General features: G+C 50.5%; 1 protein-coding gene across 1 annotated transcript in view; it reads right to left on the minus strand.

The window, feature by feature from the left end:
- The window catches only part of LOC126997406 (optomotor-blind protein-like), a 403,474-nt gene that overhangs the window by 370,264 nt on the left and 6,987 nt on the right, over nt 1-26,223 (minus strand). The window lies entirely within an intron of this gene.

Raw genomic sequence — 26,223 nt, forward strand, 5'->3', positions numbered from 1 at the left:
CCAGCCACAAAGACTCACGCCACTCTGGCCATACATCAAGCGCCGCCGCAGATCCCTCGACGCACCTAAGCAAAGCTGAGTTTTGAAAGCAATTAGGCGCAGCGAGGCTCGGCGCCCCCCGCCGTAAATACGAGAATGTAAATGTAAGCAGCCTCGCTTGCTGCAAGGATCCTCTCGCCCCGCAGCTGGCACAATACCTGCATAAAACAACTGGAGGGTAATCTGGGAGCCTGGCGGAGCGCGCGCCTTCTCTCTCCCTCTCTCTTCCAGAATTCCAGACTAGAAAAAGAGAAAACCTTGGCTGAATTATCTTCCCGTGGCGGCCGCAAAAGATGGTGCTGGGTGAGCCACTTTCCAAGCCCCGGCTAATCTGCTGTAACTTACTGCGAGCACTTCCCTAAATCCAGTTTCCAGGATTCCAGAATTCCCGCGGGTCCACAGCCTCGCCCTTCCATCGCCTGGAATACGGGGGAATCTAGCGGCGCGGCGCGAGGCCCGGGCTGGCCCTCTCCACGGCAGTTTGTTTAGCGTCGGCTGATTCTGGGGTTTTATGACACGACTTTAGCCCATCTTCTTTTGACTCCTCAGGGCGCTGAGCTCAGGAAAAAACTGTTCTGCCCATCCCTGAATTCCCAACATTAGGGAAAAAAGAAACAAGGCTCCAGCTGTCCCCAGAGAGAGGGCGGAGAGCTCCCAGGCTCCGATACAAAAAGAAAAGGGATGAAGAGCAACAAGACTCGGCGCGGCGGCGGTCAGCTCCCGGTACAACACAACCCGGTTAGCGAGGTCCTCTCGGCCCGCACGGCCCTCCTCCCGCCTGCTTACACTGACCGCCGCGCCTCTCACGCCACCCGCCTTACCCTCGAAAAATATTGATAGATTTTACCCCGAGAAGGTTGTAAATATGTGAGTGAGCGGAGAGGCGGTCAAGGGAGCCTCCAGATAAAGCGAGGAAGCCTGCGCCCCTCTGATAACATGGAATGGTTCAAGGGAGGAGGCTGGCGGACGGCCGTGCCATCAGTATTTACAGTGCCGAGGGGCGCGACTTCCCCCTCCGCCCTCTGAAACTTTTACTCGGGCGGCGCAGCGGAGGAAGAGCGGGGAGGCGAGGAGGCGGGGTGGCGGGAACGGAGGCCCCCGCGCTATATTTATTGTTTCTGTCTCCAGCCAAGTCTAATGTGACAATTTACCGGAGGGTCCTTTGGTGCAGCTCCTTCTGATGGTGGATGGTCTCTTGTTCTCTCCTTCCATCTCTCTCCCCCTCTCTCTCTCTCTCTCTCTCTCTCTCTCTCTCTCTCTCTCTCTCTCTCTCTCTCTCTCTCTCTCTCTCTCTCTCTCTCTCTCTCTCTCTCTCTCTCTCTCTCTCTCTCTCTCTCTCTCTCTCCCCTTCTTAATCTTTCTTGCTTCCTTTACTCGAGATATTTCTTCAGAGAATATACGTAGCATTGTCTTCCTCTCCTATTGTAAGGTTCGCATCTTAACTTCCCCTCCTTACCACTCCTCTTGTTTTCCTTGCCTTCCTCCTCCTTTCTCTCTCTCTCTCTCTCTCTCTCTCTCTCTCTCTCTCTCTCTCTCTCTCTCTCTCTCTCTCCCTACTTCGTTGAGGAGGCGCCAGAAAACGTCTGTCATTAATCTTCCAGGAGTTCCAGCGAGCCAGCAGCTGCTCCCATTCCAGGCCCATCCCACGCCGCTGGAACAGTGGATCCTCTCTCTTCCGGACTTTGTGACCCCCCACTGGAAGACCGAGATCTCTTTGTGTTTTTGAGACTCGTTTCCAGAGGCTCGCTTCTGCTGCCTTCCCTTCCTCCCGCCCCCGCCAGACATTGCCTTCAGAGATCCGCGAAATATAATCTGTTTACATTCTCGATTTCAGTTTCTCGTTGAGTCCAAGGTTTGTATTACTGCGTGTTGCGATGCTGTGCGTGGCTGCAGTGACCACCGGTTCTTGACTTCCATTTCGCAGCACCATTAGGCTTTTAAAAACGGAAGGCTGGCACCATTATGCTTCCCAGCTCCAACATTCCCTTCCGTGCAGCGCTCACGCCTCGCCCGCCTGACCGAGGATAGACACTAACAGTACTACTAACTTATCCCTCCCCAGCCGCTCCTCGCCGGGTCGCCCAAGAATCCTCGCTTTACTTGTCGAAAAACTTGCATAAGAACTATATACATTAACGGTCAAGGGTCTGTACACACACACACACACACACACACACACACACACACATAAACAGAGGCCCTCCTGCCCTATGTCCCGCGAGGCTGTGGTGGTCTACTCAATTTGTTTACTCAGCAAACCCCCGGCAGGCTGAGGGCGGGGAGACACGTGCCTCTCCCCGCTGGACGCAAACTCTTGGCCCACACACCTGGACCTGCGAGGCGGTGGTAACGTGTGCCTACGTCCGCAGGTGTAGTGGGTCAATGGAGATGAAAATAAAATCGAAGTAAACGGCGTTGCATGGTGTTTGAGGGAAGGTAATATAGCCTCCACTAAACATCTGTGGCCCATATGTTGTGGCCAAGATCTAACGTCCACAATTTGTCGTGACGTCACGTGTCCACACAACACCCGCTGCACGTCACGCTGCTGGCAGCGGGACTGACGGAGGGGCGGCAAAGAAAGGACACTTCCGCCAGATGGAGGAGAGATGAGCCGTCTCTTATTTTTTTCTCCGGAACCAGGATTTTTGTACATACCGGAATTACTTTCATCACTCAGTCTAACGCCGACACAATGGCTCGATGGGATAATGGCGGCCTGCACATGGTCGTACCCGCCAGGCCCAGGACCCGCCGAGTGGCCCTTGCGGCGCCTCGCCTCAGGGTCGTCTCCGCCAGCCACGCCGCGCCGGGATGGCCGCCAAGAGCTACAGTTTTGCGTAATTTTGTAAATGACACTTTTTCTGTGGCTATGGTGGAAGGCAGCACCGCGCGGCCACACCGACACTCCATCTCAAGGCGCCCCACGCACGACACCCCACGCAACACTCGGACACACGGGCAAACATGGCGATCACGCTCAACTTTGACTTCCCGTAACGAGTGAGCAACACCCGCAGCTAAGCACATGCAGAAATATTCCTCGACACGTAGCCCGGGACAAAGCACGAGGGCCGGCGAGGACACGAACACTTCCCTGTAGCGGAGTGTTAACACGCACGCCGCCGCGGCCCGCATCAGTCTTTCTGCTTCCTTCCTCCCCCTCCCTCGCCCCCCCCCCCTTAACCTCCTCTATCACTTTAGCCTCCATTTCTTTTTTTCCTCTTATCTTTTTTCTCAGAATTGTGTTCCTAACTTGCACGACCCACTTTTCTTTATACTTAAAATTTCATTCTTGACTTAAAACTTATAAAATTCCCTATGAAATATATTTGTCATCAACCCAGAGTCGTGATATTATAACTATTATTATTATTACCATTATCACTAGGATTATTATCATCGTTATTATTCATGACAACTCAAGTGAGACAGCTATTCACTCCTCACAAAGAAAAGTATCCATGGAAATAACACACACGGTCAGATAATACTACTATTACTTCAAAAGGAGTCCTGAGCGTGGCGCCAAACAGTTCCCTCCCCTCCTCACACAAAACGTTCACCCAGTCAGCGTTTCACAGGTCATTACGGAAAATCTTTCAGAAACACTTTGAACTACGAGTTACGTGTCTTCTTGAATGTTCAGCACAATTTGATTTACTCTTACAAAGAGCTACTAAGTTCATTTGAGTCAGTTAGGATTTGTTTTCTTTTTTATTATTGTCATCATCTTTTTTTCTTCTTTTTGTTCTTCTTCTCCCTCTTCTTTCTTCTTCTTCTTCTTCTTCTTCTTCTTCTTCTTCTTCTTCTTCTTCTTCTTCTTTTTCTTCCTCTTTCTTTCTTCTTTATCATCATCATTTTCTTATCTTTTTTTTTCTTTATATTTAAATTATCATCTACTTTTCTTCTTCATGACCATCTTCTACATCTAAAATATAATCTATTTTTCTTATTACTTTTCATTTTAATTATTAAAGGTATCCATCGTAGTCTGAACTCCCATTGAACTCATACTCGTGGAACATTTATGGGAGTGCCAAGACACCTCTCCGTCCGAAACTGATCTCTCTTCTGGCCACTTAACTCAATTTGCTTTTGCAGGAGCAGCGCTTAGCAAGTTCCATTTCTGTCTTTTGTTTTTAGCCCCTGAGTTGTTTCCTTTACTGTAAAAAAAATATATCAGCGAAGTGGTCTCTTAGTCTGCCTTCATCGCCTCCCTCACTCAGTTTATGAGGATGCTCATAACTATGCAAATGGTGGCAAAAGCAAACCATCAGAAAAAAAATGTTGATGAAGTACAAACAACAGCAGCAACAGCAACAATAAAACAACAAAGACGAAAATGACGATGACAAGAACGATTACAATTAAAAAAAACATATATTAAAAACGTATATTTTTTCACCCATAAATGATGTGTGTGTGTGTGTGTGTGTGTGTGTGTGTGTGTACCAACACTTGCGCACAAACCACCCTGCGTGCGCCTTGCAATTCCTCTCTCATGTCCAAATTGTCGTGTTTACTAATGCCGGCAAAGTGAGGGACGCTCGTGTTGCCTAACCCGACAGACTCCCCGACTCAGGCCCGCCCCGCTGCGTGCACGGGGCGGGGCGGCTCACTCGATGTCGACAAGGTTGTGGGTCGCGGTGGAGAGGATTTAAACAAGACATTCGTGGGTTGCCGACGACACATCCACCACCACCTCGGGGATGGATGGTGACAATGGTGAGAGAGAGAGAGAGAGAGAGAGAGAGAGAGGGAGCAGTACCATACATCTCCAACACGTCAGGTGAGTTAGACAGTGACTCAGATTGTCAGGTTATACGGTTACAGCACACACACACACACACACACACACACACAGAGATAGAACAAAACTTGAATGAAGCAAAGAGGAAACAAATCAACTTATATAAAATTCACTACAAAAAAAAGTACGAACACATGAAATAAATATCGTATACATGTAAAAAAAAAAAAATACAAAATAATCCGTTTCAGAGCGACAGAAAACTGGGAAAACAAAAAAAATCCAAAAAATCATCACGAACGTTCAAAGAAAAAGCTCAAAGGAAAACAAAAAAGAAATATCAAGAGGTGTCCGAGCCTTTGATAACCATGATATTTTTACCTTCTATTTTCACAGGTATTCGGCGCAGGTAGGGAGGGAGGAAGGGAGGCAAAGGAAGGCAGGCAGGCAGGCAGGGAGGGAGGAAGGCAAGGCAAGGGAAGAGAGGAGAGTAGAGGAAAGGCGGAAGGGCGAGCGGGACGAGGGAGGGAAGAAAGAGACGGAGAGAGGGAGAGATAAAAAAAAAAGCCAGAGTGAAGGAATGCGAGGAATGATAAGGAAAAGACGGAGACGGGGAGCGGAGGGAGGCAGTAGATATGCCGGTGAAGAAGATAATAAAAAAGTGAGAGAGAGAGAGAGAGAGAGAGAAGAGGAGGAGGAGAAGGAGAAGGAAGGGGGCGGTGATAATGGGAGGGTAGTGATGGAGTGTGGAGGGAAATGGAGGCGTGGAGGTAGGCTAAGGGGGGCGGATGGGGCAAAGGGAGGGAGGGGTGAGGTGGGGGGCGGGAATGTCGTAGAGAGGCAAGAGGTGATTAGGGGGGATCTGTGGAGGAGGTTACGAGGAGGGAATGAGAGGGACACGGAGGAACGGCGGAGAATGTGTGTGTGTGTGTGTGTGTGTGTGTGTGTGTGTGTGTGTGTAGAGGGCTGGAGGAGTTGAGGTGGAATGGAAGAAAGGAGAGTGAGACAGAAGTGGATGGCCAGGACGGTGAGGCAGAGCGAGGGGCGTGTAGCAAAACTCCTCGGTGGGGGAGTTGGGGCCAGGTGGTGGGGCGCGGCGGCCTGCTGGAGGGGGTGAGGGGGCGGGGTGACGGGGCGGTAAGGGAGAGGCAGCCCGGGGTGAGCCAAGTTCCACCAGATGCTGTCGTTCTCAACACACGCCCTCCCTCCACCCCCAGCCCCGCCGCCGCCTCCCCCGTGCCACAATGGTTCGTCCCGCCGCCCCGCTCCGCCGCCCCGCCGAGCACAGCACACGAGGACCCGCCACGCCCGCCCGAGCCCCGCCAGATCAAACATCTCGGATTAACATGAGATCTTAGCCCGGACATTTCAGATTGAATCGGAAAATTGTGGTCAAAGCGTCCGAAGTGAGCACTGCTTTGTGGTAAAGATCGATGGTTTGTGTGAGGATGAGGGCAGAAGACGAAGGCCAGTAATTGCCTACAGACATGCCAAGCTTCGGGCCAGCGCTGTTATCTAACCCCAACCCGACATCTCCACAAACACCGCCTCCCGCGCCCCACCGCCTTGAGTTGCCGCGCACCGCCCCTCCCGCCGGTGCTGTCGCCTTCTATTTACGTCTCCGAGAAGACTTTATCGAGATATGAGACCAGTGGGCGCGAAAATAGTTGCTGCAGAGAGGACTACACGGAACTTAAGCCCACGCCAGTTGCAAGGCTCGAGACCGCGAGGCGACCCGGCCATGTGGTCATCGAAGCGGCAGTGTCCGAACACAAACACGCGCGCCCAGGACTCCACCGAATCAATTTTTCTCGTTACTTTTCGTCCAGGAATATCAATCAATCTGCCTCTTCGCCGCTCCTCAACACCACGCCTCCCCAGCCTCGGAGCTACGGAGGTGATCGGCAGTGCGCGGCGGCCGCCCCCACGCCCTGAGGCCCTGCGAGGAGTGGAGTGGCGTCACAGGCAGCCGAGCGGAGAGAGGCTGATCACTGCCGCTTAAGTGGTGTCTCTCACCCTGCTCCTCACTCTACCTCACACCGTCGCTCCCTCCCCCTCATCCCTCAGCATCCCATCACATCCTTCCACTCATCCTCTCAGCACTATACTCTCATCTCTGATTAGCCTATATTACCGCTACCCAGCCACCTTCTCACCGGGGCTCGCTCTCCTCGCCACTCACCACCACCTAACGTGCACCCTTCACCGCGCCGCCAGCCCCCGCAAGCCTCGTCATTACCACACCGTCCCCACAAGAGCGCCGCGAGGAAGCCACATCAATATTGGCACTGCATCCTGCTCGAGTTGACTCAAGACGTGTTTGGTAAATATGAATATCAACTCAGTTTAGGGCCCGGCGTCACGTGAGGGCTATTTATACCGTCATGTGCAGGCCACGTCACGCTCGGCGGATACCTTGAGGCGGACGTGCAAGTGGGGAGCGTCTCGGGGATGATGAGCTAAGCGAGCCGAGTTCCTTTCATCAGCCGATCAGCGAGCTCTGCCGGCTAGCCATGTCATCACACTCGAGTCACTCAGAGGCATTAGCACAGACACAGCGAGCCGCCCAGCACGCGACGGGAGGCACCGGCTCTAATAATCCTCAAGACGGAGGAGTAAGAGGAGCATGCAGGAGGAGGAGGAGGAGGAGGAGGAGAGAAGGAGGACAGGAAGGAGAAGCATGATGATGATTGAGTCTGTATATGTGTGTGTATGAGAGAGAGAGAGAGAGAGAGAGAGAGAGAGAGAGAGAGAGAGAGCGCGGAGGTGAGCTCGGGAGATCAAGAGCAAGGCGATGCATCACTCGCTATCAGGACGCTAAACATGACACTCGCGGGGCGCCACACGCGTCCCACGGACACACCTACAGTGCACACCTGCCTCGTACCCTGCCACACTCACCCTTCTACCTCCCCCACCTGACCACATCCCATTCCTTACCCCTCTCCTACCCTCCCCTTCACCCCCTCCCCTGTCCGACTACCCCATTCAGGTACCGCTTACAAAATTTCACTTTTAAGCCACATAAGATGACATAAGAGAGAGAGAGAGAGAGAGAGAGAGAGTGTTAATTATATCAGGAGTGCAATTTTCAAAAGGAAAATTAATACATTATCCTCATTCTTTCCGTAGCTGCTCTGCCTTCGGTTATGTTCTATGCATACTTTCTCTTAAACATAAATATTAAATCTCTCTCTCTCTCTCTCTCTCTCTCTCTCTCTCTCTCTCACCTACTCGTCTCCCTCTCCTCACACCTCTTTCAGCCTCCCTCCTCCTCCTCGTCTCCCTCTCCTCACACCTCTTTCAGCCTCCCTCCTCCTCCTCGTCTCCCTCTCCTCACACCTCTTTCAGCCTCCTTCCTCCTCCTCGTCTCCCTCTCCTCACACCTCTTTCAGCCTCCCTCCTCCTCCTCGTCTCCCTCTCCTCACACCTCTTTCAGCCTCCCTCCTCTTCCTCGTCTCTCTCTCCTCACACCTCGTCTTCCTGCCTCCCTCCTCCTCGCCGCTCTCCCTCGCCCGTCAACCTCTCCATTCAAGTGGGAGATGCAAAGATCCGCCGTCCGTCACTCAAAGGTCATGAGGTCTCCGCGCTGACAGATAGTTGGTCGTAAGAAAGGGACGGAGAGAATGGAGCAACGGAGAGAGAGAGAGAGAGAGAGAGAGAGAGAGAGAGAGAGAGAGAGAGAGAGAGAGAGAGAGAGAGAGAGAGAGAGAACCGATGGGGGAGGGAGGATGATAAGTGAAAATATACGAGGAGAAAGTCTTAAGATCTTCCCGTCCTTCGTATTATTTTCCCCCCTCCCTCCTTCCCTTTCTTTCCTTCCTTCCCTCCTTCCCTCCCACAGCTTGGCGTCATCCCTACATCTTGCCACGCCCCTCCCACCTCCTTGCTATCGATCCTGTCCACCTCTCTCTCTCTCTCTCTCTCTCTCTCTCTCTCTCTCTCTCTCTCTCTCTCTCTCTCTCTCTCTCTCTCTCTCTCTCTCTCTCTCTCTCTCTCTCTCTTCGGCGACTCCTTTACCATCCCCACTACCAACATCACAACCACCACCACCACCACAGCCTCCACTCTCAGCCCCTCCATCACACCTCCGCAGCTCCCCCCTCTCCCCTTCTTCCATCTCCCTTTCTTTGCCTCATGAGATGCGGTAGTTGTGTGTGTGTGTGTGTGTGTGTGTGTGTATAGGAAGGCAGGTAGTGCGTGGGCTAGGCGATGGAGGCAAATATCTGTGGGTCGGAGAGGGTGTGAGTGTGGTGGGCAGGAATGTCCTCGCCATCACCTAAGAATCACTTTGTGGACTCCTTGTCTGCCTCCTCACCACCACTCTCCTGTTTGCCATCACCACCACCACCACCATGCTCACTTGTCCTCGCCGCCGCCGCCTCCCAGCCGTCGCGCACCCCACGCCTGCAGGGACAGGGGGTGCATGCAGTGGAATAGGACACCTTTTGGTCCACCTACTCCTCGAGCTGCACGTAACGTCCGCCGCTTTGAGTCTGCTTTTCGATAGCGCGGATTTTGTATCGTGCAGAGCACAGCCGAGGCAGAGTTTGGCGGCATCTGGAGGCTGTGTGTGGGCGTACAGCGCTTTTCATAATGCTTGTCGTTACGTAGAATGTCCTTGGCAGTTAACGATTCCTGTTTGTGTTCGTCGAGGCACTGGGTCAAAGAATAGCTGTAGGAGAGAGATGACCAATGCCTGACCAATGGCGAGGTGGCAGGGATGCTGTCTTGTTCCTCGCGTTGATTCGCTGAGGCGTGAACGATGGCTAACAAACAGCGCGAAATCTCACACCTCCCGCTCCGGCCCACGCTCTTCTTAGCCTATCAGGACGCGAGTTAGCGCTGACGTCACGTGTCTCTCACACCTATGGCGTGAAATCTCACACCTCTCGCGTCGCCTCTGCCCCGCCGACCAATGAGCGTGCCCCGTTAGACCGGCCCGACACCATCACACACACCTGGGGTGTGAATTTTCACACCTGGTAACCAATCAGCCGTCGCTGCAGTGACTCAGGCGAGATCACCTCCATTGTAATAGCCCAGCCGAGCCCTCGAACCAATCAACAACTAATGCTCCATAGAGACCACACCGGCGCGCGGGATGGAGAACAGTGGATGCTGCAGCCTTTGTCTCGCTGCACCGAGCCACGGCGGACCCCGGAGCACGAGGAGGAAACGCTGCCTCATCAGCTTGCTACTGTTTACCTTCTTGTTCACTTTGGAAGTGTTTAGCGATTACTGGCTACTTTGGGAATGCTAATTCATTGTAAAATATTATCAAAACCATCTTTTTAATATTGTTTATGAGAAGTATTTCTCAGTCATCACAGATACCTGGCTGTGTGGACGCTCTCACAGCTGTCGTTGCCTTTTTAAAAGCGGTGTTTTGCTTCCAATTCTAAAATATTAAACTTCACCATCAGCACAATCAATGATCTGAGCCGTCTTTCATCTATTTTTATAATAGTTGCCTATCCTCCACTCCCTCCTCCCTTCTTCCCTTAATACCTGGGCACCCTGATCTTCCTCCCCCCCTCCCGGGGTGCTGGTCGACCTGGCACCAGACGCTTCGTGTTGTCGTAACGAGAGGATTATACACGATTAATGGTCCGGCATAAACTTCAACGTCGTCAGTAGCTCTCCACTCTGAGCCGCCGGAGCCGCCAACAGACCCGCCTGCAGCTGCCAGGGAGTATGAGCCATTCCGGGGCGTGTGTCGGGGCGCGGAGAGGCGGAGGTTGGGAGGCACCGCGCGGGGACGTAGCACCTTGTGGCCTCAAGGCACCGGGGCGACACTGCGTCACGGGGTTACGGGTGAGGGCGACAAGGCGACAAGTTTTTTAACAGGATTTATAATTGCTCTTGGATGCAGGAAAGCTGTAGTCCTGGGCGCAGGCTGCCGGTACGAACGGTGTGAGAGTGCCTGTGGCGGGCCATGGCGGCGAAGTGGCCCGCCAAATTATAGCTATCGAGTGGCGGGGGGCGAGCAGGCTGAAGTGTCGGGGGTAAGAGGACCTCACGCCAACTTTTGATGCCGCCAAGAGGAGCCTCGCCGCCAGCCGCCCCTGTGGCATCCGTGGCACTCATGGTGGCTCCCTCGGCGCCGCCACGCCCATCACCACGCCCCCCACGCTACCACGGGGGGAGGCAGGGGGCAGAAAGGGAGGCCACCTATAACGGGATACAGGGAAGCAGTTATCTTAAAGGGAAGGAGGGAGGGTGGCGGAGACTCGTAAAGAAAAAAAAAGTTGATTAAAGAGAGAGAGAGAGAGAGAGAGAGAGAGAGAGAGAGAGAGAGAGAGAGAAAGGTATATACAATTCTGTGAGTGTGTCAGAGAAAGCCTGTCCGTCTGGCGTCGTAAATACCCGGCCGGCGAGTGACACGCAACAAAGCCCGCACACCTCCACCTGGGTAATGAAATGTCTCCGCCCCGGGGTGCCGCGAAATGACCCGCCGTGCCGTGCCTTGTCGCAACTCCTCTCACTCATATTCTCTTCCTCTCTAACTTTCTCCTTCCTCCCTTCCTTCCTTCCTCGTATATCTTCTTCCTCTCCGCCGCCGCCATTGTACATTCCCTTGTCTTGATGGCACTCTCAGACGTGGTTTGGATTGAAATAATGGTCCACTTGGCATTCCTCTTCGTTCGCCTGATCACACCTCATTATTGATAGACGAATGGATAAATTAATAGTTATAGATAGGTGAGAAGTAATAGATAGAAACATAGTTAGATAAATTAATAGTTTCAGATAGAAAGCTAAACAAATAGATAAATGGATAACAACTGCACGGCAATAAAAAAAAAAAGTCCGCAGCGTCTTTAGTCATTGATGAAAGAAATTATGTCAAAATGAATGTGTGGCGGTGAATGTGGTTGATGGTGACATGACAAACGTGGTGTGGTGTGGTGTGGTGCAAGTGGTTTCACGAGCAGAAGCAGGTGTACAGTACGACGCTGGATATGGTGGTGGTCGTGATAGTAGTGGTGGTGGTGGTGGTGGTGGTGGTGAAGCAGTGGCGGCGGTGCGGTGTGGAAGCGAAAACCAAAACAACACCTTCTCCGAAAAATATCTGTTACTCTCTCTCTCTCTCTCTCTCTCTCTCTCTCTCTCTCTTCCTTATACGACCGTTCCGGCTATCCTGCTTTTACCCTTCCATTTTACCCTCTCTCCCTTCCTTCCTTCCTTCCTTCCTTGCATCCTTCCTTCTCCTCTCATTTTCTTCCCTTCTTCGGCGAGCCTCCTGCGACACGCCATTCCTTCTTCGGGGCCAAAAACATGACACACCACAGGGGTCAGAATCCAACTAAGCCAGCGAACCCCTCCCTGTGCTTTAAGGCCATACTCCCCTTGCCAAGAACCAGGACTCTCGCCTCTACGCCAGACAATAAAGGTGATAGCAGGGAAGGACGGAGAGAGGGAGAGAGAGGGAGAGAAGAAGAGCCAGGGAAGGAGGGGAAGAGTTTTACCCAGTGCCAATATTTTCACGTGTGGCACCCGTAACGATGCCTTGGTGTCAGGCTTATTGTGGCGTGGTGGAGGGCCAGAGTGTCGCCACCACCTCCACCACAGCCATCACCACCACCACCGCCACGGCCTCCGCCACCGCCATCACCACCACCACCACCGCTGCCACCTCTACCAACGTTGGCGGCGCCGTTGCTGCCACCACTGCCACTCGTGTCATTTGCGGACACTTTAGATGAAAGCAAGGCATATCGTGTATGTGTGTGTGTGTGTGTGTGTGTGTGTGTGTGTGTGTGTGTGTGTGTGTGTGTGTGTGTGTGTGTGTGTGTGTAAAAAGTCCAATTTCGCCCCCTCGTAGTTTTTCATAGTCCTTTTTACTGCGACAACGACAACACGTGCAGCACATACAGCCACGTCGCCCCAGCACGGTATAAGCACTAGTGGAATGCTGGGGGCTTTTTATTTGCATCTCCTGAAGTTTATATTTTCTTTGTTAGACTTCTGAGTTGGAGCAGTGCAAGTTTAGTGACTCAGACAAAGAGTAAGCGTAATAACTAAACCAAATATCGCGTAAACCCTTGAGTGGAGTGCATCTTATTAAGCTTTATGTCAGCGCTGAGTGAGGTATGGCGATGTTTACTGCATAATGAAAAAAAATAAGATGTGCTCGTTTCCGTCCTTTTTTATTATAATTGTGTCAGCTTTTTTTTTTACAAAGAAGTGAAGAGGAAAAAAAGTATTTGCTGCTTTAAATGTTTATATTGGTTTTATGAGCCGGGTCACACTTCTTAAATATCATGAAGTTCAACCGAGATTTCTGATTGCATGTCAAAACTTACACCGCTGGATTAAAGTTTCTTCTCTTCCATTTTGTTACAGTTATATTCTGCTTCGCTTTATTACAAATACAATATGCTACCCAACATTTTTTCTGTTTTATTCACTCAGTTTTATAAGTATTTGACGGCCGACGAAAACAGGAACACTTTCTTCGTGACTGACTCTTTTGACAATTTTGCTTTATCTGGAAACACTTGTTCTATTTGGATAATGTTACTGATACTGTATTATGCTACCGCTGTATTACCGAGACACATGACTAGAGTGTGTATTGTGCATATCAAGGCAATACATTATCCTAGCTGAAAATTATCCAGCCTAGATACGAGAATACAACCGATGATGATGATGATGATGATGATGTTGATGATGAAAAAAAGAACAAGAAGAACAAGAACGAGAAGAACATGAACAAGAACAAGAACAAGAACTAGAACAAGCACAAGAACGAGAAGAACATGAACAAGAACAAGAACTAGAACTAGAACAAGAAGAACAAGAAAACAAAACAAGAAAAAGAACAAAAAATAAAAACAATAAAAGAAAAAAGAAAATAAATACCGCACAAACAAAAAACGAAAGTATTAATAGCGGAACACGTCAGAGAACATTAACGTACTCTTTAGCTGCCTCACAAAATATTACGAGCCTCCCGTCGCCCCCTCCCCTCCTATACCCCATCCTCGCAGCACGTTAAGATAGCGCCACAAATCACGCCTCGTTTCGTAATGCGCCAGAGAGCGTCACGCCAATGGACACATCTTCTACGCCGCGTCACAAGTGTATATTCATGTGTCACACGACGTTTAAACGCCGTCATGCCTTACGTAGCCACCGCTTGGCACCCCATCGCCGAGCCCCACACCCCGTCCCACCCCGCCCCGCAACGACGAATCGCCCTGGCAGCCTCCCCCTCCCCTCCCCCGCCCGTCTTCAGTGCCTTGGGCGAGAGTTTGGGCGCGGCAAAGAGCCAAGGGCCTTACCTCCCCTTAATTCCTGCCTGCTGGTGCTTCACGGCTGACCACCCAGACAAACACACACACACACACACACACACACACACACACACACACACACACACACACACACACACACACACAGTCCCTTAAACTGCCCTGAGTCACGTAGGTTATAAATCGTCCTGAGAACACTTGAGAGACTCGTGTGTACATCTTCCTTCCCTCCCTCCCTCCCTCCTCCCTCATACACTTCCTCCTCTCTCCCTCACCACCTTCCCCACCCCCGACTCACCTCCGGTCTGCCCTCCCTTCCTTCACCCAGTCACCTCCACACGCACTTCCCGTCCTCCCATACCCTGTCACTTCTTTACACTTTTCCTTCACTCTAACATCATTTTGACAATCCATCAAGTATTGCAAGCCACAGTGGGAAACCTCGCTTTAGTAACCAACTGTATAGCATGAACCAAGTAAATACCTGTCTTTATTTGTTTCTATATTTCAGGTTTCTTTTTCTCATTTCCTTCGTCTATCCTCTAAGTCTACGCAATCTTCCTCCACATATCACATACACACCCCATTCACTTTTCTTTATCCTCTGAACATTCCTCCCTGCTGGTGCACTACTGTAATTCCACCGTTCCTTCTGTATATCTCTTTACACTTCTCTGTCTGCGAGCACAAATATGCCAATGAAAACTTACTTAATGAACATCAAATAAACTTCTAGATCTTCGCCTGACAGGTTAACTCTACGACGAACTCAAAATAAGAAGACAAATAGATGAATAACTATAGAAGTAAATGAAGATAAAATAAACGTACATAGAAATATTGCTTAAGCAAACAAGGGGGAATCAACATACATGAAACAATAAAAATGAATAAATGTGTATGAGAGCGACACAGACAGAGAGACGGAGAGACAGAGGGACGGGCAAGAAGGGGCGGCTGCCATATCGGGTGGTCTGAAGGAGCTCAGTTGTGGGAGGTAAAAACGTCAAATGCTATCACGCCCTCCATCAGCTCATTAAGGTGTGTGTGTGTGTGTGTGTGTGTGTGTGTGTGTGTGTGTGTGTGTGTGTGTGTGATACCTAACATATGAAACTTATAGGATTATTTACAATAGTCTTATCTTCCTGTCAGCTTACGTCCATCTGCCTTCAGTACACACACACACACACGCACACGCACACACACACACACACACACACACACACACACACACACACACCAGTGACCTGGGCCCCAGAGGTCAAGCAGGGCGGGGAGACAGGGCACGTCCGGAGGCAGGTATAATTAATGAGGTCATTTACATAGGTGAGTCCGCCCACCTGTCCTCGCCTCCTTACCTGTGATATCTTCATGTCTACCTGCCCAGGTAATGACCTCGAGGACCACAGATGGGGCTATGGAGGGGAGAGGGGAGGACTGAGAGATGAAAGGTGATGGAGGGAGGAAAGAAAAGAATAGAGGAAAGAGTTTAAATGACGAACGAAATGCTTTAACGATGACGGTGATGTGGACACGAGGAAAGCGGGGGCGACACAAAGAAGAAAGAGACCAGCGGGAAGAAAGAAGGAGTGATCGGAGGTGTACATAATGGGGCGAGGAGGAAGCCGACTGAGCAGAAGGACGCGAAGGGAGGAATGGTGCGGAAAGAAGGCTACGAGGCATGACAGGACGCGGGAAAGAAATAAAGAATGAGAGAGAGAGAGAGAGAGAGAGAGAGAGAGAGAGAGAGAGAGAGAGAGAGAGAGAGAGAGAGAGAGAGAGAGAGAGAGAGAGAGAGAGAGAGAGAGAGAGAGAGAGAGAGAGAGAGAGAGAGAGAGAGTGTGGGTGAGGGTGAGGGAAAATCGACCACCAATCACCTTCTTTGTTTTGACATGGACACTAACTTATCGGTGCATCTGTGTGTGTGTGTGTGTGTGTGTGTGTGTGTGTGTGTGTGTGTGTACTGTAATAACGTTTTCCAGTGAGTGAAGTGGTCAGCTGATAACCGTCCTTCTTCCTTCTCCTTCGCGCCAAAATAAATAAATAAATAAATGAAAATAAGGAGGAAAACAAATACCTTTCAAAAGAACAAGAACAAAAAGAACAAAAACAAGAAGAAAAGAACAAGATAATAACGATGATGAAAAATAACAAACATAAATATCAAAAACAAGAACACCACAACCACCACCGCCACCACCACCACCAACAACAACAACAACATCACCAACAACAATAAAAGACGAAAAATTAGTCAACAGATGTACAAATAGCCGTCCATTACGCCTCATCTCCCCCTCCCCCCCCCCTACTCTTACCCCCATTAGAAGCAGCCCACACTCTCCATTACCTCATATCCCAGTAATAGTCATTCTTCCTCACCCCTTCTCCCCCCCTCTCCCCGGTCCTCCCCTTCCTTCACCTTTCCGTTCCACCTTCAATAATTCAAAGAGACAACAAATATGGCTGATGAGTATAAAATGAGTAAAATATAACAGCTGATTAATTATTCCCTTTAACCTGTAATTTCTGTGTTATTATTTCCTCTATGGCATTTACTGACATTTCTTAACTTTTATTTTTCATCATTTCATTCGCCCATAATAAACTTCCTTCCCAGCCCTTTCCCTTTCCCTTTCCTTCCTCCATTTCACTCTCTCGCTCTCTACATGTCTTTCCTTTCCACTCCCCTCCCTGCTCCTCCTTCTCCTCTTTTCCACTCTCTCCCTCCGTCCTCCTCCTCTTCCTGTCCCTCCCTCCCTCCGGTCCTCTCCTCCACCTCCATTAAGAATATTCTACAAGGTATGGGAGTAAACTTTAGTCCATAAAGTAGAATTTCCTCGACCCCAACTCCGTTCATTGAAGGAGGAGGAAAAGGAGGAGAAAGAGGAGACGGAGACGAAGGAGGAGACGGCTGAGAAGGAGGAGGAGACTGCAGAAGAGGAGGAGGAGGAGAAAGAGGAGGGTCTGACAAGAGAACGTGCAGAATCATGTAAGAAAAGGGAATGACAAGGAGGAAAGAGAGGCTGAAAAGAAAAGAAAGGAGGGGAAGAAGGGAAGGGATGGCGGGAAGGAAGGGAAGGGGAAGGATGGAAAATTATTTGCAAGGAGAAGGGAGGAGTAAGACGACATGCCGGAAGGAAAGGGAGGAGGAGGGGGAAGAAGGGAAGACTACTGAAGAGATAGAAAAGAGAGAGAAAGGAAAAGAGTGCAAGAGACTGGTGGGGAGGGGAAAGGACGGCCGACAGAGGGGAAGGGGAAGCGGGGAGGGGCAGAAGTGTAATAGATGGGTGGTGGCGGCGTGGTCACGGCGGTGTGTGCAAGTGACCGGGTCTTCAGGGGCCATTAACCCGCTGACAGATGGCACCACTGGAGCCCCGCGCCAGTAATGCCAGATGAGAGACCACCCTCGACCTGCCTCGTAATATTTCTAATGGATCCGCGTGACGATTAACTCCCGCTCAGGTACAGCACGGGAAGAAGACTTTACTGTCGCATTACTTTATTACGAGGGGCCGCTGGAGTGCTTGGCGATGCTGGTAGTGTGGCGTGAGGGGCGGCATGCAGGCAGGGCAGCGGAGGCGCGGTTGTGGCATCGCGGCGAGTGGTTAGTCTGGCGGTAACAGAGACGATGGTTCTTTTCCAGATCTTGAAAGGGTCAGTGAGGGAGAGAGAGTCTGAGGGGAATAATTTCTCCCCTAATGATACAATCGATTATATTTCAACTCAACACGCAAACGGACCGTTCTAGATGGCGGCGGCTCCCTCAGCTTCGTCTTTTTCCTTCTTCCTGACCGCCGGTGGCAGCGAGTCCTCGACCATCAGGGAAGGCGCAGTACCAGGCGGCGCCGCCACTGCCGGCGCGGCCTTCGCCTCCACGGATAAATTTCATCCCCTACCAATTACTGGTTCGGCTCCGGCTCCGAACTGGACACCAGGAGGATAATGAGGACATCTAAATAGCCGGCGCGTCTCCTTTCCTCCTCCTTCTCCTCCACAAGGGCGGCTGTCTGGCCCTCCTCCCCGCCTCGTTCCCCATCGCCGGCACTGACCGCCAGGCCATTGGGAGGCAGGCAGCGTGACGTCATTGACTGACCTGGCCCTCCACGTGACCCATTGTCGATCCTGCCATACCATTGTCCCCGCCGTCACGTGACCCCTCGTTTGATCTCCTAATTGACGGGGAGTGATGCCCTCGCGGTGGCCGTGAGAGTGACTCCTCCTGGGCAGCAACGGCACACCTTGGGCGCGGCGCCTTGCTCACTCATGGTTACCTTACCTTCATGCCCCGACCGCCCCGCGTTCCGTCGCCAGGGGAGGCTCTTCACACCTCGGCCACACAGCCATGCCGACACAGAGCCAAAACAAGTGCCCGGCGGAGGCAACGCTGCTCGCCAAGGGGCAGAGCGTCCTTTGTTCACTGTTTGCACTGTTAACTGCCGAACGACCTTGTGAGGCGTAATGACCCTCAGGCCTTTAATGGGCGACTTTGCTACCCACGCGTGACGCCGCCGCCCCTCCCGCCGCTCTCTAAAGTTTAAATTTATTGACCGTCCACCAGTGGCTGCCCACTCCACTGGACAACCCGGTGCAGGCGGCGAGAAGTCTGAGGGCGTGCTGGGTGCGGGGGCGCCGGAGGTGTGGGAGCGTGGGAGGGGGTGCGTGCGGGCGGCTGGGAAAGACGTGGACGGAATAAAGTGTGAGACGAAAGGCCAATATGGGCAGTAAAGGGGGAGGGCGGCGGGACCGGCTGCACACGGGCGGGCGGGCGGGCGGCGAGGGTGGCGGGGCATGAACAATGTGGAAACGCTACCGACTGGACACCTTCATTTCCATCTGTACGTTTCACTTTTACGGCGGAGAGAAAATGTATCCATGGATGGACTCCGCCGCTATTATTCCGGCGCGTGGGAAACTGGAGGAGAAATTGGTGTATTGTGTCTCCTACCGTTTTCTATTTTTCCGTCCTCACTCCTTCCATTCTCTCTCTCTCTCTCTCTCTCTCTCTCTCTCTCTCTCTCTCTCTCTCTCTCTCTCTCTCTCTCTCTCTCTCTCTCTCTCTCAATTTTTCATTATTCCCATATATCTCCCTCCTCCTCCTCCTCCTCCTCCTCCTCCTCTAGGTCAGTGTAAATAAAGATAGCTTGCAGGAGAAACAGAAAAGAGGAACAAGAACAGAGAGAGGAAGACGAAGGAGCGTGTAAGAGGAGGCGAGGGAGAGAGTGCAAAGAGGGAGGGAGAGAACTCGGGAGCAAAGGAGGGAAAGAAAAAAGAAAGGCAATCCTGCATAAACGAGGAATTCCTAGAAATGAAAAAAAAAAAGTGTAGCATGAAGAGAGCTTGAGAAACGACAGGTAATGATGAAGGAGGAGGAGGAGGAGGAGGAAGAGAGAAGAAGGAGGAAGAGGAGGAGGAGGACGAGTGAGAAAACGTGTAAGAAGAGAAAGAGAAAAAAAAAAGGGAGGAGACGAAATTCAAGGACGAAATGGAAGAAGCATAAATGGTAAAACGAGACGGAAGGAGGAGAATGAAGATGGGAAAGAAGGAGTAAGAGGAGGAGGAGGAGGAGGAGGAGGAGGAGGAGGAGGAGGAGGCAAGCAGGCAGAAATAATAAGGCCACTACTAATGCCGCCACACAATGCCCCGCTCTCAATGGCGTGCTGGACGGACCTTCCCTTCCCGCCACTCAGCCTTGCGCCAGGTCCACTTAGTACACTCCCCTTCACTCCCCTTCACTCCCCTTCACCTCCCCTTCCCTTCCCTTCACTTCTCTTCACTCCCCTTCCCTTCCCTTCACTTCCTTTCACTCCCCTTCACCTCCCCTTCCCTTCCCTTTACTCCCCATCACCTCCCCTTCCCTTCCCTTCACTCCCCTTCACCTCCCCTTCCCTTCCCTTCACTCCCCTTCACCTCCCCTTCCCTTCCCTTCTTTCCCTTTACCTCCTCTTCACCTCCCCTGCCCTTCCCTTCACTCCCCTTCACCTCCCCTTCCCTTCCCTTCACTCCTCTTCACCTCCCTTTCCCGTCCCCTCCCTCCCCCTCACCACCCCTTACCTTCCCTTACCTGCCCGTCACCTCCCCTTCCCTTCCCTTCACTTCCCTTCACTCCCCTTCACCTCCCCTTCCCTTCCCTTCACTCCCCTTCACCTCCCCTTCCCTTCCCTTCACTCCCCTTCACCTCCCTTTCCCTTCCCTTCTTTCCCTTTACCTCTTCTTCGTCTCTATTACTTCCGTTCCTTTCCTTTCCTTCTTTTCCTTGCAGTACATTTTGCAACGCTTCCCCTTCCTTTTGGTCCTTTACTTTGTTTTCCCTTCTTTTCCCTTCTCTTCACCTGCCCTTCCCTTCCATTTACCTCCCTTCCATTCCTTTGACTTCCGTTTCGTTTCCTTTCCTCTCTCTTCTGCACCTTTCCTAACACCTAGCCTTCCCTTCCTTTGATTTCCCTTCCTTTCCCTTCACTTCCTCTTCCCTTCCTTTCCCTTCGCTTCATTTGAATGTCGTTCCCTTCCCTTTACTTCTTTTTCCTTCCATTCCTTTTCCAACGAGATCCCTTCAATGCCATTCCTTTCCCTTCCCTTTCCTTCCCACTCACACACACACACACACACACACACACACACACACACACACACACACATGGCTTGAATACAAGAGAATAGGATGGAATAATATCCCGTCATATAGGCCTCCCGCCCTCCCTTTCCGCCCCTCCCTTGGACATCTCATTTAGACTTCGCGAAAAGGAAAAATGAGCGAAATACGTGAGATGTTATTGACGGTAGGCCTACCCACTCTCAGCCCCTCCTCGGCCCCCGGTGGTAAGGGTGGAGGGGGAGAGTGGAGGCAATGGAATAGGGTACCCTCCTCCTCCTCCTCCTCCTCCTCCTCCTCCTCCTCCACCACTCATCGGGTCCTCCAGATGACAGCCAATCATAAATATTCTCAAAAAGTGCTGCTGAAAATATGAAAAAAAAGTACGCGGGGAAAAGGAAGGCAAGTGATGAGTAGATATGAAGAGAGAGAGAGAGAGAGAGAGAGAGAAATAATATGCAGGAGGGAGAGGATAAAGAAGGGAGAGGACGCGTCGGTGTCACACTTAAGATTTATGATTTTTCCACGACAGTCTCTCTCTCTCTCTCTCTCTCTCTCTCTCTCTCTCTCTCTCTCTCTCTCACATCACCTTCCCCTTCTTTCCCCCCCCACACCCCGCCATGCCTGCCAGCCTATTATATTCAGCCTATGCGACGGCCCTTCAGCAAAGAATCACAGGCCTATGTTATGAAGGCGCCTGTAGGAAGCCATAGAAAGTAGGTCCATAATTAGGCCTATGGGGGAGCGATCACGCGGGCCGATAGGGTTGTGTTGTCAATTTGGACATCAATAGACCTAATTACAAACAGACTGTCACGCTGATGATGATGGGGGTAACTTGATGTGGAAAACGGTGGGCAGAGGAGGTGGTGGTGGTGGTGGTAGGGAAAGGTGATGACGGAGCGGGGGGGGTGAGGGGGGTTGTAGGCCTACTGGGGGTACGGAATAGGCCTTGGGCGCGAATAGAGTGGAGGCCTTGTATGGGTGTATATAATGGGGGGGGGAAGGGGAGCCTCGGCCTATTACCATATCAAGACAGGACGAAAATGGCCGGTGATCTTGGCTTAGTTTCCCTCTGCCCGCTGGAGAAAATGGAGACGCCCCTACGCTGGGTTAAGGAGCAGGAGAAGGAGGAGGAGGAGGAGGAGGAGGAGGTAAGCACCATGAATAAATCTCGGCCTGAACCCTATACAAGCCGGGGAGCCTCGACGCCCAGTGTGCTCAAATTCTACTCATGAATAAATGTATTGAGCGAATGAATTAGGCTCACGCATACCTAACGCCGATGAATATATCAACTCATTAATTAAAGTCTATGAATGGGCTAACGAACGTGATGCTCCTTTTGGGGGGAAAAAGTTATGTTTTAATTATGAAGAAACTGAAGGCGTGGAGAATATATTATAATGCACAAGGAAATGAAAACAGGAGAGACAGGGGGGAGCAGGGCCAGGCGGCAGCGACGGGGGAGCGTGGTCTGGAGGCTCGACACTACATCCTTGGACTGTGCACTATTACCGCCCAGACGAGTCCCCGGAGAAGGTCGCTAGAGATAGGAAACTACTCCCGAATTACATTAAAACAAAGGTGAGTGGTTACCTACATCATGGGTCTACAGAGTGTGTGTCATGCCTCGGTAATGGATCGTGTGTGACTACGTGCAAGGTCGCCGCTTCCTTTCAATCATACAGCTATATAAATACCTTACGGCGGAGGACACAGAGTTTTTAGTGCACTGTCAAGAGTCTTCAAAGTGGACAGTGAAAGTAGTGCATAAGATAAACGTGAGTTGCTTATAGAAGAGTCCCCAAACCGCTGGAAAAGTAAATGGATACAGATAAGGTGCCCGAGTAATGATTCGCTAAATACGATTAACAAACATCCACCTTACAACTATATAGTCTCATTTTCCTTTCCCCCAATGTACCTCCCCTACTAACCACTATATCGTCACCCTCATCAAATAATTGCCTGAGTCATTTTTCAGCGATTTCCAGGTTTTTGTCTACATCAATTTTTCAACATGTGACGTTATTTAATGTTTGAGTGTTCTAGAATTGACCTTTTCATTTCTGCCTAAATCTTAAGACAAATGAGACGATGACACTTCTTTCCTGATTTCCTGAAAACTAGAAAATAATGACTTAGGCGCTTTGTTTACGAAGGTGACGATATATGTATGCACTTGATGAAAAATGTGAAGAGAGACACCTTGTTGTGTGAATCAAGCAAAGATCATTTTAAGCAGTCGTCTTCATCACGCCGAGAACAACCCATCAGCCGTATCGCATGAGCTTCGTCTTGGTCTGGGTCTTGGCGGTCACGGTTGTCTGGGTGTCACTGTATATACTTAGCCTCCGTCGGGGGGCCTCCTGCGCCGCCACGGGCTGTCAGTTCATAGATGCCCCAAGGATTAACCTCTTCCATAAATCAATGCTAAATAAACACTCACTCAGAGGTATGTTCCTTCTCCCTTGGCAGCCAGATCACTTGGGGGGGGGGGGGGAAGGTTGGATCGCAGCTGTATGGTGGAGGGGTGAGGGTGAAGGTGGTGTGGTTGTGGTAGTATTTCTGCGGCTCTCATATGACTATTGATGATGATGATGATGTTGTTCTTATTTGGTTGCTGTTCGAGGTGATAGTGAATGTAAAGGGTATAGTTGTTCACAATTATGGTGGTGTGGTGACGCATGGTTGATTGTGTTGGTGGTGGTGGGTGGTGACGATAGTGGTGATGATAGTGATAAGGGTGATGGGTGGTGAGCGGTTCATATAGTTGTTGCAGTCAGTTGATTAGGGCAGCTGGTGTGAGGATGTTGAGATGCTGATAGGAGATGGCATTAATGCTGTTGCTGTTGTTGTTATTATTGTTGTTACTGTTGATGCTGTTGTTGGTGGTGCTGATGATAATGATGGTGATGTTGATGCCTTCCAAAACAACCCCTTTCACCAATAACCTACCACCCATTCCTTAGCACTCTCCTTCCTGTAACAGTCCTCCCATGCACACACTCTCCACGCTCGGTAACTCTCCATTCCCTTGCCCACTTTCAATACTGATCCTTCGCCTCCCGCATCCTTACACACTCCTCAGCACCGCAGGAGAACCTTCCGATCGGCACCAACGGAAGGAACCACTCCCCACCCTCTCAGCCCCCCCCTCCTTCCTCCCAAGTCGGCCTAAGCCAGTTAGCGATTTCCGACGCCGTATTCTAATAGGCCTTTCTCCCCTCTACCTGGCGCAGCATCCCCCGCCGAGTGATCCGCCCCTAAATTGGCATTAGCTAATTTTTCAAAGGCTCTCGTCTAAGCCTATTATGGAGGCAATAGAAGAAGAAGAAAAAGGAGGAAGAGCATGGGGAGCATAAGGCGCCAGGAGAAGGAGGACTGAGGAGGGAAAGTAGAGAGGAAAGGAAGGAGGAGAATGAGAGTAATGACGATATGAAGAGAGTGAATGGACACGTGGAGGAGGATTGGCCTGGATGAAGAGGAGAGTAAGAAGCCATGCGAATCAGGAAGGATGAGAAGGGAGAAGAGAACAATAAACAGGAGGAAATATTAAAAAGAGAAAAAGAAAAGGTACGGCAAGAGATCAGACACACACGCACACGCGCACACACACACACACACACACACACACACACACACACACACATAGATCAAGGAAGTCCTATAATGACGCCTCCTGGATTCACAGCTGCGGATGAGGACAAGAAGGAGGAAACCAAGCAGATGAGGAGGCTGCTGGAGAGAGAGAGAGAGAGAGAGAGAGAGAGAGAGAGAGAGAGAGAGAGAGAGAGAGAGAGAGAGAGAGAGAGAGAGAGAGAGAGAGAGAGAGAGAGAGAGAGAGAGAGAGAGAGAGAGAGAGAGAGAGAAGAGAAGAGAAGAGAAGAGAAGAGAAGAGAAGAGAAGAGAAGAGAAGAGAAGAGAAGAAATGAAAACAAGAAAGGAAAAATAAATAACAGAAAAGAAAAGACAAAAAGAAAAAAAGAAAAAAAGGATGAGAAAGAATTATATGAAAACAAATAAATATATATAGTGATAAAAATATATATAAAAAAGACTGGTCCAGATGTCACGATGGCCAGTAGGAGGGGGAGAGGGAGGGAGCTGAGATGAAGAAGAGAATGAGAAGCGAGCGACAGACGGATTGTCGAAACAGCATCAGTGAGATCATGCTAGAGTGAGGGCAAACTAACCTGAAGATACTGACACGTGAAGGCTCAAGCTAAGGAACGTCTTCACAGCACAGGCGCAGTAAATAAAACACACACAAAAAAAAATCTAGACAGGGGACTTTGATGGATTACACACCAATAAATAGTAGAATGAGATAAAACTTTAGTAGAGAAACATTCCAGAAGTCTAAACAATATAGCGTTAAAACGAAGAGGAGGTAAGTCATGACTGTATACTGGAAACGTAATAACCATCACACCATGTAACCTCTCCCCCTCCTTCCCCCCCCTCCTACGCCGGGCACATCGCACCCTACGGACGCTATAGGCAGTGGGAGCTCGGCGGGGTATGCGGAAAGGAGGAAGGAAGAGAGGGAGATACACGTCGGTATAGAGAGGAGGAGGGAGGAGGAGGGAGTCACAGGGGGAAGTACACTACGTGAGGTTTCTTCTCTCCTTTTTTTCGCCGAGTGTACAGCATGATGGATGAAGGCCACGGCTCCCTCTATCGATGACCCCACGCACTACACGTGATGGATTACACCTATCATGGCGAAGATGGAGAGTGGCAGCTCCATGATAAAGGGAGGATTGGGCGGCGCTGTGCTGAGGCTTCTGGCAGATGGACGACTGTGGTATTACAGACGATTGGCCGGCGTGAAAGGCCTACGGGAGAAAGGATTGGAAGGGCCTGGGACGTGGGATGTGATAGAGAGGATCAGAGTGGGTGGATGAGAGAATGTGATGGAGAGGATGTGAGAGGAAGGATTGTTGAGAGTTCTGGGATTTGATGAAGGGAAAGGACTAGGATGTGGGAGGAATGTGATAGGAAGGATCAGTGTGGGTGGATGAGAGAATGTGAATAAGATTGTTGAGAATAGTTGAGAGGTTTGGCATATGACGAAGGGAAACAACTGGGATGTGAAGGAGATTTGATAAGAGAGAATCGAAGTGAATGGATTAGAGAATGCGATAGAGAGAATTGTAAAAGGAAGGATTGTAGAATGGGTATGAAGAGGGGAAGGAATTGTAAAGTGGAAAAAGGGTATGATAGAGAGGATCAGAAAGGGAAGACTGAACGAAGAGGGGAAGGGGAAAGTAGAAGAATGATCAGTTTTAGATACAATACAGGGTTAGAATTGTAAATTGGGAGGGATATAATAACGTTTCATGATATCAAGAGGAGATACGATGAAAAGAGAGAATATAGATGAGAACTAAATTGATAAAGAAGATATGGGAAGTATATTTGATGAAAGGAAATAACAGAAGTCAGGAAGGACCGTGACACAATAGAGAACAGGTAAGCGAGGTGGCTATGATAAAAACGATTGGAAAAAAAGAATTGAGAGAACCCTGATATAGACGATTATAGAGTGCAGGGGAGATGTGACATAG

Source organism: Eriocheir sinensis, chromosome 12 (assembly GCF_024679095.1).
Source record: "Eriocheir sinensis breed Jianghai 21 chromosome 12, ASM2467909v1, whole genome shotgun sequence".
Taxonomy (NCBI): domain Eukaryota; kingdom Metazoa; phylum Arthropoda; class Malacostraca; order Decapoda; family Varunidae; genus Eriocheir; species Eriocheir sinensis.